This window comes from Varanus komodoensis, unplaced genomic scaffold (genome assembly GCF_004798865.1).
Source record: "Varanus komodoensis strain SLA01 unplaced genomic scaffold, ASM479886v1 scaffold124, whole genome shotgun sequence".
Lineage (NCBI taxonomy): Eukaryota > Metazoa > Chordata > Lepidosauria > Squamata > Varanidae > Varanus > Varanus komodoensis.
In genome coordinates, this window is record NW_025335359.1 from 195651 (window position 1) to 209655 (window position 14005).

The 14005-nt window shown below is 48.7% G+C and overlaps 1 protein-coding gene across 1 annotated transcript in view; it reads left to right on the top strand.

Moving 5' to 3' along the window:
- Positions 1-219: 219 nt before the first annotated feature.
- KANK2 (KN motif and ankyrin repeat domains 2) overlaps positions 220-14005 on the top strand; it is an 86211-nt gene continuing 72425 nt past the window's right edge. Inside the window, exons 1-2 of the mRNA XM_044422273.1 lie at positions 220-284; positions 455-529. The gene's annotated coding sequence lies outside the window, so the exon portion shown is untranslated. The remainder of the gene's footprint in view (positions 285-454; positions 530-14005) is intronic.

The window sequence follows — 14005 nt, forward strand, 5'->3', positions numbered from 1 at the left end:
GCGTGAACAAGCAGCACCTTCGGTACGTCTTGGTGCTCGTTCCGGCGCTCGCCAAGGTGGGGCCAAAGCATCCCGCTCCTGGATTCCCTTTCTCGCACCCCGAGACTGGCGCGACACCGCCCCTTTCCGACGGGGAGGGCGTGGCCTCAGCGGAGTAGGGGCGGGGCGCCAGGCAGCCGCCCGCCCGCGGGGACCCGGGTCGGCAAGCCCGCTTCGCAGGCAGGGAGTCTCCGCTGGGGCCGGGAGTGGCGCACCGCTGGCTGACCGGCGGGAGAGTCGAGAAGGTACCGCGCTGGCGCTCCCGAGCTTGGTTGGGAGGGCAAAGCGAGCCGCAAGATGCTCCGCTTCCCCACCCCACCGCCGGGCTTATAAGGGGTCGTCCCGTCCAAGGCTTACTCCAAACTTCGACATCTCAACTGCCTCTTTCCCTTCTTCTCCCCTCCTCGGATTCTAGGGAGTCATCTGTCGACGGAGGCGGGAGCCCGAAACCAGTGTGGAAAGGCAAGAGGGAAGCAATCCCCCACTCTGGGTAAGTTCGGGAGGGTCAAGGATTCTTGGGCTCCTCGTCGGGCTCCTTTCACTCTTGCTCTCTCTGACGGGCAGATGAGCCAGCATCGGTCTCTTACCGCCCTTCTTTCCCGGGAGACATGCGAGCGTCGTTCGGATTTGGTGGGTCTCAAAACAGCCACCACCGCCGCAAAAAGCCCTGCAGTTGGCGGAGAAGTCTTCAAACAAAGCAAATCCCCAAATCTGTTCTTTCTGGGCTATGGCTTTAATTTAAAACACCATTTCTTCCCCCACCTCCCAAATATGCTGGAAAGCCTGCTGAAAAGAACGACAAACAACATCTGTGCCACCCCCCACTTTTTTTTTCTGATTTGCCTTGCAGTTCTCAGAGCCTGTTTTTAGGTTTGGAGAAAGGGAGGGGGAATAGTGTGGTCATCTACAGCTGTTTGCTATAAGGGAGTGCTGAGCTCACTTGCTGGGAGTCAGAACTCTGGTTTTTGAAGTTGTTTTCCACTTTATACATCTTCCTTCCTTCCTCTTGCTCCTTATGCCTGTCAGGCTGACGTTGGCAGCTCTTTGCTTTGGGACCTCCAGGGAAGGGATCTTGGATTTCAAGTTCTCTGCCCACAAGAATCAGTGGGGCAGGAACAAATAAACATCTCAGGGCTGGAAGTTCACCAGAGGAATGAGAGGATTTAAAACAAGAAAGGGTGGAGGAAAAGGCCAGGCCTCCTGTCAAATCTCTCTCCACGCTATGGAAAAACGGGGCGGGGGATGTCTGTTGCGTCCCCGGAAAGAAGCCAGCTGGGGTGGGGGGGTACATGGAGAGAGTGAGGCTTAATTGAGAACATCTGGGTAACCATCCTAGAGAAGACGAGAGCAGGCTGGGCAGCTCTGTGTCCCGTCGCCAGCCATATTTCAAAAGATTGCTCTCCGCTGCTTTTCAAGGATCTCTTTTGGCCTTCTTGAGTATTGAAGACACTCAGAGGAACACAAAGATTTGGTCAGGGTAACTTCTTTGTATAGAGTTGTTGGTACTTCTTACATTCCTCTAGTCTTTTCTTGCAGTGGTGGCTGGTCCCCTTTGGGACTGTTGGCATGGAGCACAGGCAGCTAGCGGTAGGCAAACCAAAGGGTCGCTCTGAACAGAGACAACTAGATCTAGTTTCGTCCCCATCCTTCTCCCTTGCAAAGAACATAAGGATACTTCAGGCATGCATTGTCATTTCCTAGCACTCAAATCAAGTGAGGAATAGTGTCTTGCCTTGATTAGCAGGGCTGAGTATTCTCACACTTGATTCTGTGCCAGGAGAAAAAAAAAATGCATGGCCATCACCACCCAGTTCTCCAGTTAGGTACAACTACTCTTTAACAAGGAGGCAACAGCTATCAGCTATGATTGTCCTACAGGGTTGCCTGTGTGCTAGGTAAGTGCAGCAGCACCTGTTGTGCTGTATTTGGGAGGCAGATGGAACAGGCCTCACAGACGGCCTGCCTGCCACCTTGCTGTGGTGCTGACTCCCGCCAGCTGTAGAAAAAGTGGGAGAGTTTTCTGGACATGCTTCCATTTGTGTTACCTGAACATGGTTCTGTCTATTTCAAAGACCCCACTGCAGGATAGGAGATGCAAAATGTCTCAAGCGCATGGCTGAGCACCCACCCCACAGCCTGGGATGAATCTATTAACTGATGCCAGAATATCCCCAGTCCGGGGTGGGAGATTTTGTCCCACTCACAAGTGGGGCTAAGCTGGGTACAGGGATGTGGCCACATAGCTCACCCCGCCCTCTGTATCCCCTCACATCTGGCTAGAGGGTTCTGCCAGTGCATTCAGCTGAACACACTTACTGAGCTCCTGCCATTAGAAATCTAGATAAGGAAAGCATCACAGAAACTCTGTTGGCCATTCAGCTGAACCTGCTGACAGAACCCTCTTCAGACCTTTTCATTCAGCGTACAAAGGTCTGCCCAGAAGCTGGGCTTAGGGAGATGTCAGGACAGTGTTTATGTAGGTGCCCATATGCTTCTAAGCACCCACACACAAGCAGGTGTCCACCTGAATAAGGCTAGTGTTACTGCCAAATGCAGGACTTCATTTTTACAAAGGTATTTGGGTATCCCACTGAGTGGGGGAAAGTCTCCTTGCTGCCCCAGGGAACTGAGTGTATCAAAAGAGGAACACATACTTTTACAGTGTCCCAAAAAGATTTTGTCAAGGCTGGCTTGAGTCTGTCTGCACATCCCTCGGTCACATCAGACCCGAGGAATCTTGCCAATGTCAAGATGGAATGCTGAGAACTGGCTCTGGGATGCAGAGTACATTCCCTGCTGCTCTGTTTATGTGCAGCGCATTTGGAAAAACAGTGTGAGGCTGGATTGCAATTGTACTCTCGCAGTCTTTTGGATAGGTTTTGAGATAAAACTGCTCTAGAGTTCTGAAAACCCAGGAAGAGGTGAGCAGTAGCAATTTCCCTGGTGTAAACATGTAGCTTATGCTCATAGATACAACAGGGTTCTGCCAGTTCCAGTCAAATGTTCACTTAGTTGCTGGAAGTATTTCTTTCCATGCAGGGCTGCAGAAACTCAGGGATAGGCCTCAGTCGCCTTCTAGGTCCCCAGTCTGACCTTCCAGAGTTCCTTGAAAGGCTGCACCCCTTTTTCTGTCCCCAACCACGTTCCCTGACTGTGGATCATATGGTAGTGGATTGTTGCTGTTTTCACCTCATTTTGAAATCTTCAAATCCTTCCCCTGTGGCAGAGTTACTGGTAGCAAGTGCTTCAAGGTAAATTTGTTGGAAGTTTTGGCCCCAGCACTTTTATTATTGGCCCTGCCCACCACTGGAATGTGACCTCCAAACGCTTCTCCTGAGTGGGATTTGGCCCCAAGGCTGGAAGAGGCTTAACATGCTGTTTTAGTGGACAAAAGGGAAGGCACCTCATCTCGGCCTCTACCCAGGAGGACCCACAGAACAGCTACAAAGAAGGGTGCCTCTTGAGGTTGCATTTAGGTGAAATCTTCTCACTGCTTAATGTGCTGCTGAGGTGCATGCAAGAAAAGAGGGGTAAGGAGAAAAGCCTGGTGGAAACTGTGGAACTGGGCTAAGAAGGGAGAGAGAACGAAAATGAGAGGCCCAAATGTGTGGGAAGAGTTAGGGTTTATTGCAGTTGTTTGTCGCCATCAAACAATGGAAGTTTACTACATCTTATGCAAGTTTCTTGTGCATTGTTTGTACAAGCATTAAATGTTCTCGATAAGTCCTTTGCTCTCTGCCATTTTTGACCTCATGTATGCCCCAAAATAAGGTCAGTACTGAGAGTCACCCTAACTGTGCTTAGCTGAGCTGAAGAGGCTCTTGTTGGGAAGGGTAATTTATTATGTACTATTGTATTTCAATGTATTTTATCATGTTGTAAGCCGCCCCGAGGTTTCGGCAAGGGGCGGCATAGAAATGTTATAATAATAATAATAATAAAAAAAGGGACATCTTTGGAAACACTGTGCCCTGAGGTGCCCAGGAGAGCAGCTGTGGTCTGTAGGTGGGCTGGAACCCCCAGAAATTAGATCTATAATGTTTGGGAAAGGGAGAAAGGAATCCCAGGATGGTGGGCTGAAGAGCAAAGTGGAGGAATGGGTGAGGGTGGGGAAGAGTATCTTTCCCTGTGGTGCCCAGAGAGATCCTCTGTCCCTTTGCCGTGACTTACTGCCTGCCTGACCTCTGGTCCCTGCTCAGGCATAGACAAGCTCAATGGCTGTGGCTTAATAACAGCTGTTTCTCTCCATCGTGGAGGGGGTAGGGTGGACCAATGGCGAAAGCGCCTTCCTTGAAGTGAGGTGCAGCAGAGGTGGGTTATATAGTGAGGAATGAATCTGGGGTCTCTGGGGGTCAGCAGCCTAAGGCAGGGATGAGCAGCTTGTGGGCCTCCAAACATTTGGGCTGACAGCTCTCAGCAGCCCTAGTCACCATAACTAATGGTGAAAGAGAATGGGAAATGGGAAGTGTAGGTCAGAACTTCTGGAGAGCTATTGCAAGTGACCCATCCCAGTCCTAAGGAAATGCTGCTGGCCAAGTCTGTCATGATGATATTGTCTCCAGGCTGGACATTCACCCACTGGAGATGTTCTAGAGCTGAATTGCCCATGGAAAGGGGAATGCACTCCTTTTGGTCCTGTGAAATGAGCACATTGGATGCTAATAGCAGTGCATGTTTTAAAGCATCCCTTTTGAGTCTGCGCAGAAACTCAACTACTCCTTTGTATCCAGTGGTATTGTGCAGCAGCACTTTGGAAGACAGCCATAGACACGCCTCTCTCCTTGGGTGGCCTGGGACAAACTGTTGCTTAAAGGCTTGGTCCCCTAACTTAAGGCAGCCTTCCTCAACTGGATGGGAGTTGTAGTCCAAAACACCTCGAGGGCACCCAGTTGGGGCAGGCTGCCTCAAGGTTTGCATTCTATGCTGTAAGTAGGGCTGGGTGAAATTCAGATTTGCAGAGAAAATAGATTTAAAGAATTCTGAGCCCAGAATGTGTTTTGAGTATCAGATCTGAATGCAGCTTGCAGTAGCTGTGCACCAAAATTCACTCCTCATTATTAAGCTTTTTTAAATTGAACAGTATAATTTTAAGGGGATGGGCAAGGCATGCTGTTGCCAGTATTGTAAAATGAATAGGAGACAGATGTTCTAGCTGATCTACCACAAATTATGCAGATCTGCCCACTCCAGGTGTACAGCACCTGGTGATCTGTGAGGGTACAGCATGGCTGTTGATATGGACTGCTGAGGTGCCATCCTATACACCTTAAGAAAAAGGCCGTAACTCCCAGAATGTTCCAGCTTTGATGGTTGAGGCTAAACTGGCATAGGATTGTGTCCTTGCTGCATTTAGCTTCTCTGGGGGCACAGTGGGGAAGACCTTGTGTTGTGGTGGGGACTTGTGAGGGAAAGGCTGGGTGTGCCTGGAACAGCCTTTTGTGTCTTGACCTTACCCTGTTTTTGCGACCTTCTATCTGATGTCATTGGAGGATCACAACTGGGGAACAGTGAGCCGATTAGAAGGTGATTAGCAATTAACTAATTAACAGCCTTCTGTGTGAGGTTTAAACTCTAATTGGGCACAGCTAATAGATGATGGCTGGTAGTGATACCAGAAAACCAGTCACTTCAAAGAGTATAGCATAAAGAGTATCATAACGTAGAAGAAGATGAGGTGGAAGTTATGGGTTCTTGGGAGATTTAATGTATCACAATAGTGCTGTGTGTCACAAGATGGTTGTGGTGCTGAGATTCTAAAAGCCAGGAGAATTGGCTGCATGCACCTTCCCAGAGCAGAGGGTCTTAGCCCAAGAGTACAACTAGATTTTAGCCCAAATGCATCCTGCAAGTCAGTCAAAGAAGTTTGTGTTTGTGATTTCTTCGGGCCCTCTGGAGGAGGGAGTGGCAAGGGAATTCCTTTGGTAGGAGGTTCCAACCAAACCCTTTCTTTGGTAGAGTGATCCAGCTTTGTGAAAACCTTTCCTTAGTTTGATTTTTTCAGTCACTCATTCTGTATCAGCTTTTGCTTCTCTGGCAACTGAGCAAGTCTGGTTATCTACACTCCAGGATCCCTTTCTCTGGGACACTATTCAGGATGGCCCAACAAGGAAACAGATTGCTTCCCATGAGTTGAGCAAGCCTGGGTTTTTAATCAGAGTTACAAGCAAGCCAGCATTTTGTGGTCCACCAAAGAACTTCCATGGTACCCCAAAACATCCGTTCCTCAGACTAGGTTGGATCATGGTTTTGAAAGGGATCCAGCTAACTGTGAAGCTCAGTGCTCAACCCCTGCATTGTCTGGAGTTCCCACATAGCAGCCTTCCCCAGCCTGGCACTGGCCAGCTTTGTTGGACTATAGCTGCTACCATCCTCATCCACCATGGCATTGGTGATTCTGCTGGCTGGCAATGATGTATGTTGTAAACTAGCACGTCTGGAGAGTACCATATTGAGAGAGGCTGCTGTAGAAGCCATGTCTGTGTTGCTTGATCAGGTCCATCCCAAGGGAAACAGCAATATTTTGGGGTAGCTGCTTCTTTGCAGTCAAATTTGGCAGAGCTGTGTGTCTTTAAAAGAGGATTCAAATGATAATTAGGAATATTTTATGCCAATTATTTAAAATAATGTATGTGAACATGCAAATTGTGTCTTCATTTTTATTAATGCAAAGGACTGCACTTGGGTTTGAAACTCAAATGAAGAGGATAAAATGCAGATAAATATTTAGTTACAAGATTACAATTATATATGAGAGAAGCAATGGCCCAGACATGCTTTGAAAATTATTTTGCAGTGGAAGCTTTGGAAATACTGAGCTAATAAACTAGAAGCCAATTTCTTGCACAAAGAAACTAGAGACAATGTTCTCAGATTAAATGGAGCTGGTCAGTGCAAAATATGCAGTTGGGTTCATTTTGTATGATTGTTTCTTGTTTGCAGGCTATACTTATAAATATGAATTTGGTAGAATGTTTCTTGTGCAAGAAGTGGTTTGTTAGCAGCATGAGGGCATTCAGAAAACAATGGCCAGGCAGGAATGTCTATGGTTAGGGCTTGTAAGCTCTTGCAGCATTTGGTTCCCGTCGGTCTGGTCAGTCTGAGAGAACTTCCAGATGGAAGGGCCATGCAAAGGCCTTGGGCAGTACTGCCATCCTTTCCATCTTAATGAAACAACATGGTAAGAAAAAACAAAGGAAACATTGTGGGGACACATTGGCATGTGTGGATCCCTCATAACTTTTCATGAAGAAGCCAGAAAAGCCTCAAATAGAAGGACCCTGAGAAAATGTTTTTCTCCACCTCATCATCAGTCAGACCCCAACTGGCCATTCTAGAAGTCTGCCTTCAGGGCAGTGTTGTCTTAGAGCACGGGTCCTCAAACTACGGCCCACAGGCTGGCTCCAGCCCGCCATGCCCATTTATCTGGCCTGCCTCACACCGCGTGCACGGCGAGGCGGTGGCTTGCTCGCCCGGAGATCATTTTGGACTCACTCAGAGAAAAACGATCTCTGAGCAAGGGAGCCAACCCATCGCCTCCTGCGCGCCCGCTGGCGCCACCGTGGCTCGCTCGCTCGCTCGGAGATTGTTTTGGATTTGCTCGGAGATCTCCGAGTGAGCAAGCCGCCACCTCACCATTGCCACCTCGCCGCGTGCGCCCGCTACCACCATACCGGCCCATGCCTGCTACCACCATACCGGCCCATGCCCGTGGGCACCCCCACCTCACTGACCCGCGCCCACTGCTGCCGCCTTTCAACTGGCCCCCTGTTGAAAAATTTTGAGGACCCCCGTCTTAGAATATCATTTCCTGGTTCTCAGGGTCACAGAAACAGAGGGTACTCATATCTATTACCCCAGACTATTTCAGGCAACAATTGCTGATTGCTCTAGAAAGCCCTGCACAAAGTGATGTTGTTCTTTTGCCCTGGTTCAGCTCAAGTGGAGGAATCTCTTCCAGCAGAGATGCTGCTCTGCCCCCAGCAACACTGAAGGGTCCCCCCCCCAAACCCCACAGCAAGTGCTGGACTCCCCAAAGCTTCCCCCTTCTTCGCTAGGGGCAGCATTGTTCACTTTTGAGCCCTGGGGTGGGCATGATGTGCTGTATCTGCAGAACTCCCTGCTCAAAGCTATGCACGAGACCGGCCCGTAGGCAGAAGGTGGCAGCCCCAGGTTTGCCAGCTGAAGGGGCCTCATTGTAAAAGTGGACTCTGGGAGTTCGGCAAGATCACACAATTGGCTCTTTCATGCCAGCTGAAGACTCTTATTAAAATCCAGTTTTCCTCTTCCTTGCCCCCACCCCCAGGAAGGGGTTGGGGTGTGGCCAGCTGCAGTTGGCCCTGTGAAGCTCAGCTAGACTTTTTCCCTTGCAGTCCCACTCCTTGCAGCCTCGAAACTAGAAACTTGCTTCTTTCTACCACCAGCAAACAGCTCAGACCACATACTTTCCTTCCCCCTTCCTGCACTATGTGTGGCATTCTTCCCGAAATGCCAAGGCTTTCCCCCATGCATGTGGAGGGTATGAAATCAAGCAGACAAAATGCTAGTTCACCCTTGACAAGAGTGACTGTATATTGTAACAGCAGAGCCTTGAAGTAAAGGCAACATGTCCTCCAAGGGCATTTGTTCAGGATCACTTGTGGCATTCGAGTTCTTCCTTCTTACCTTCTTTAACACTCCCTTGCTCACTGGGGCCAGCCCTCCTATAACGCAAGGTGAGCCAGCAGCCTCAGGCCATAGCTACTGTGGGTGGGCAGAGGTGGTGTGGGGCCGAAAGCACAGCTGTGTTTGTCAGCTGCTGCGCTTGGGTGGAGTGCAGCGTGCTGCTCGGTTGAAGGACATTTTCACCTGCCAGCCTGGTTGGCTTTTGTATGTAGAATGGTGGAGGCTGCCTTCTTGTCCTTGGTCTTGGGTAGCAAAATGTCTTGGGCCAGCTCCAGCACTCACAATCCTAGTGGCACGTGGGGGGGGGGGGGCATTCCCACACATAGGCTTTCAGCTAGTTCCATGAGTTCCATTGATTATCTAATACTCCTGTTTCATGCTGATGGGTGTCAGGATCTGGACTGCTCTGGTGGCCAGAACCAGAACAAGCACATTTGCAGGATCAGCCTCAGGCCCTGCTGGAGCTCCCATGAGTGCCATCAGGGAATTCAGGCAGGGGATGTGGGGAGAGAGATAAGAGCAAGCTCTTCCCTCCAGAACTGGCCTTAGCAACACAGGTTTGCTGCCATGCCTGCACTGTGCTTACCCCTGCATCTTGCCATGTCTCCTGACTTGCCATGTTGCTTCAGCATCACAGGTCCCTCTATTTGCTGCCGTGCCTGCCACTTGCCCAACCTGTATCCTATCTCACTGTTTGTATCTTTTCCTCCCATGTCATGCCTTGCTTTGCTGTGTATCCTGCCTTACCCTTGCCATGCAGGTCTTCCTGCCAGCTGTAGTTTAGCTCCTGTACCTTGCTGACCCTTGATGCATTTCGTTCCTGCCTTGCCATGTTGTCTCAGCAAAGCAGGGCTGCCTACTACCTGTGGTTCAGCTCCTGCATTTTGCCTGCCTCTTGCTGTGTATCCTGTCCAGTGATCCTATTCAAGGTACCAGCACCGCTGTCTTCCTGGTTCCTGACCTCAGCCTGTACCATGAGTATGTCTTGGACTTGCCATTAAACCTTGCTTTGGAATTTGGACTCAGTCTTGCCTCAAGTTCTGTCTCCCTGGCCCCAGTGCCTCTGTCTGTGTGATGCTTTCTAAAAAAGCTGCTGCTGAGGTAGGGCACACAGAGAAATGTCCTCAGCCTGGCTAGTCAGCGGTCTCCTGTGCATGCAGGGCATACCAGCCTTGAATGCATGGATATGTGCAGCTGACTACAGAGCAGGTCTCCAACTAAGTGTCCTGCTGGGAGCAGAGCCCAACTCAGGGCCAAACTAGACTCCATTCACACAATTAGCAATGGTATACATTGGTTTAAGATTAAATAGTAGGCATGCCCGCTATCAAGATTTGGACTCCAATGAAGAGAACTAAGGGAACATTTGCTTTTGCACTTGTTCTGATCCCAGTTCAGCTCAAACCCTTAAGCTGCTGTTTACACTGAAAAAATAGCACCATCCATCCTGTCCAACCTGGTCCGGAGGAGCAAAGAACCACCCATTCTTTGTCATGTGAATGTCAGTATCAACCTTGAAAGGGCCATCCCCTTCTTGAACAGCCCATCACCAGTTAAAAGGAAGCAGACATCACTTATTGTTTGCCCTAGAATCCCAGAAGCTAAGCAAGGTGCAAGCAGTACATCTCTAAGCCTGGACATCACACCATGAGACTTGTAAAGGCAAGCATCTCAGACAGCCCTGCTCTGCTGCTGAATGCACAGTTTTTTTTAAACAGGACCTAACTGAATGTGTGTGTGTGTGTGTGTGTGTGTGGAGGGGGGGAAGCAACTGGGTGAAGCCATTTTAAAGGAGTCACAGCATCTGGATGGAAAGGAGCTCAATAGTCCAGGATGGCAGGTAATGGGTAGGTTGTGTTGAAGGAGTGTTTTGCTGGGGCAGGGAGAAGTGACATGCCTTCTGAACACCCAAGACACCATTTTCAAGATTCAGTAAAAGATGTAAAATTAAATGGGAAAAGGAGAAGAAGTATATTTTAAGAGCAGCTGATGTTCCTCATGATAATTGAGACATGTTGAAGTTTCTATAAACAGTGACTCTTTAAAAAAAGGATTTATGAATTTAGCATGCATACTTAGTACAATGTCCCATTTAGCTGTTTAAAACAAAAGTAAGGAAAGATGGAGAAACTGGTTTTCAGGGTGATGAAATGAGTGTGTGTGTGTGCACACAGAGGCAAAAAGACAAGGTGGGTGCTCACATTACCTGGTTGATCCCCCTTTTGAATCAGGGGCCACTTTCTCAGACCACACATCACTCTCTCCAGTGATGGGCCTGGCTTCAATCTCCCATCAGAGACAAGTGGGGGGAAATGGGTGTCTTTGGCAGCCAGCAGATTGGGTGGTACCATCTTGGGAAAAGCTGTGCAGGCCCCTCTCCTCCTGTGCAGGGCCCTGCATACCAGCAGATTTCCAAGGCAGTGCTTCTTCCAGTACCCTCCAGCTGGCCATGCCAGGCTGTACAGCTTCTTTCTTTTCTCACACATGGCAGGTAGAAGGTTTGCAGATCTCTCTTCCACTGGTAATGGCGGGAATGAGAGAAAGGGTCTTCAGCAGCTCAGAGGCTTTTCTGTGAATTGACTCATCCACTGAGTCTAGTGAGAAAGAAAAACTCTCATAGGAGATGGGAGTGGAGATCCAGGCCTGCTTAAGGCCAACCCTTCCAGCATCCTATTTTCTCTATTTTAACTAGCTAATGCTTCCCCATGAACTTGAGCTGATGGAGAAGCCCACACACTTGATGAGTCAGCTAGTGATAACATCCAAGGCTGCCTGTTTCTGTCTTTTCCCAACTCTTACTATAAGTCCGCAAATCAGAGCAGGCCCATCCAAACATGGCAAATTCTGTTTGCAGGCTGGTCAACAAACTGTCAAGCAAAATTATGGAACTCCTAAAAGCTGGTTCCTGTATATATGCTACCTCTTCCTTGTCAGATGGGGAAAGTGACCTAGAGATCAGTGCAATAACAGCTTTATATAAGTACTTTGAAGCGGCAGATATTGAGGTGAAGATTCCAAACTCACCTGAAGGAACATCACATGTGACTGGAACCAATGAGACTTGAAAAGGGAGAATTCATGGCACTTTTGGCAAGAAGTGGACACCCGCCTCTTTGGTTGGGGGACCCACCTGATCACAAGGTTGTACCAGGGATCTGGTGGGAAAGGAAAAAGCCGAAGAGTATCAACTGCTACGACTGTGGAAGTAGACTGTCTAGCACTTCAGTTCATGGAATACATTTCAATATTGATCAGGATGGGAAATTCCATGGCTGAGGTGGACTCAGCCTTCATCAGTGAATTGCTTGGTGAAAGAGATGCTGTCTTGGATGGATACATATCCAAAGTCTGTACAGGCAGAATATCTAGCAGGGTAGCAGTCTGTCCAGTCTTATATCCATATAAGAATCAGAGTGGCAGTTCAAACTTCAAGTGTGGGTCCATTTGAATACCCAACTACCAAACTTCCTGTCTAGGTTTCATTTCCTTACACCAGCAAGGTAGAATGCATTGGCATGTCCATGGCCAAACAGTTTCCTATATGCTTTCCTAACCTTTCCACTGCTACCCCGCATGACAAAGAAACAGGAAATTTACTCTCATTGCACCTTCTTGGTTAACCAGACCTTGTTTCTTGGAACTTGTCAACCAGAATCTGTGGAGGCTGCCTGTCTGAAGGGACTTACTGCTGCAAGGGCCAGTGGTGCACCTTTATCTGGAGCTTAAATACTAGCCTGGAGGCTGAGAGGCAATGGTTAAAAGAGTGGTAGCAGTCACTAGACGTTTTGCAAACACACAGAAGGGAATCTACCCATGAGGTTTGCAACACAATTTGGAGAACCTTCTTTACTTGATGTAGGCCTGATGGATGGTTGGATGCTTTCTTCAGGGTTGCTTACCAGGCACTGGGCAAACAACCCCCAGGAAGGAGAGTAGCCTACTCCTGAAATGGGAAAGAGGCTCCTGTATCATTTAAAGGGACTTCCTCATAATTGACGTTTGCTAAGCATCCACTTGGGGATCTATACATACATTTACCAAGCATTACAAAAGTGATGCTGATGCCTGGGCTTGGTGGCTTCGGGCACTCTTCTATGGTGTTCCACCCATACTGAGAATGTTGTGCTGCTTGGCTATGTCCCAAGGTTTAGGAGTGCCTTCTGAGAAGCTCTGGGGAAAACAGAAATGTGTTTCTTACTGTAAATATCATCTAGGGACCTGTGCAATTTCTGGCCAAAGGGGGCTGCTAGGGCTTCTGTCACTGCTCTCATGTAGGTAGGTAGACAGATTTCTGGGTTCATTTGTTCCCCCTGAAGAAGCAACTTTGGGTTCTGCCTACAAGCTCCAGAAGGAGGTACAATCCCAAGGTTGAGGAATGCTTTCTGTGAAGCTCCCAAAACAGAGTCACAGCCAGAAACTCATTTATGTTGGCATTTCTGAGGTAATCCAGAGATGTTATGGAAATCACAAAAAGTTCTGCTCTTAGCCCAGAACCTGAGTCAAACCATATGGCTCTCCCACCACAAGGAGGTGGTCTGTGCATATCACCATTAACTAGAATTCGAAAAACCCCTTGTCTAGGACATCATGAGGGGTACCAATCTGCCTTCTATTTTGGAGGTGATGGGTGGGAGAGGATGTCCATGCCCTTCTACTAGGCAAGAAGTGGAAGTGGCCCTGTAGGAAGCTTGCTTGCTTCTCCAAGTTGTGCTTTTGGAGGGAGGGGTCAAAGAAAAACGATACTGAAAAGTGGTCCTACTTGTGTGCACAACTGTAACAGTTGGCTGTGTAGCTCTTTTAAAATGCTCAAGGAAGTGCTTGTTGTTGTTAGTCACGAAGTCGCTCCGACCCATTGCGACCCCATGGACAACATTCCCCCAGCCCTTCCTGTCCTCCACCATCCCCCAGAGTTCACTTAAGCTCACGCCGATTGCTTCAGTGACTCCATCTAGCCACCTCATTCTCTGCTGTCCCCTTCTTCTTTTGCCCTCAATTGTTCCCAGCATTAGGCTCTTCTCCAGTGAGTCCTTCCTTCTCATTAGGTGACCAAAGTATTTGAGTTTCATCTTCAGTATCTGGCCTTCTCAAGAGCAGTCAGGGTTGATCTCCTCTAGGACTGACTGGTTTCCTCTCCTTGCAGTCTAAGGAACTCACAGGAGTCTCCTCCAGCACCACAATTCAAAGGCCTCAATTCTTTGGCACTCAGCCTTCCTTATGGTCCAGCTTTCACAGACATACATTGCAACTGGGAAAACCATAGCCTTGACTATATGAACTTTTTTCGGCAGGGTGATGTCTCTGCTTT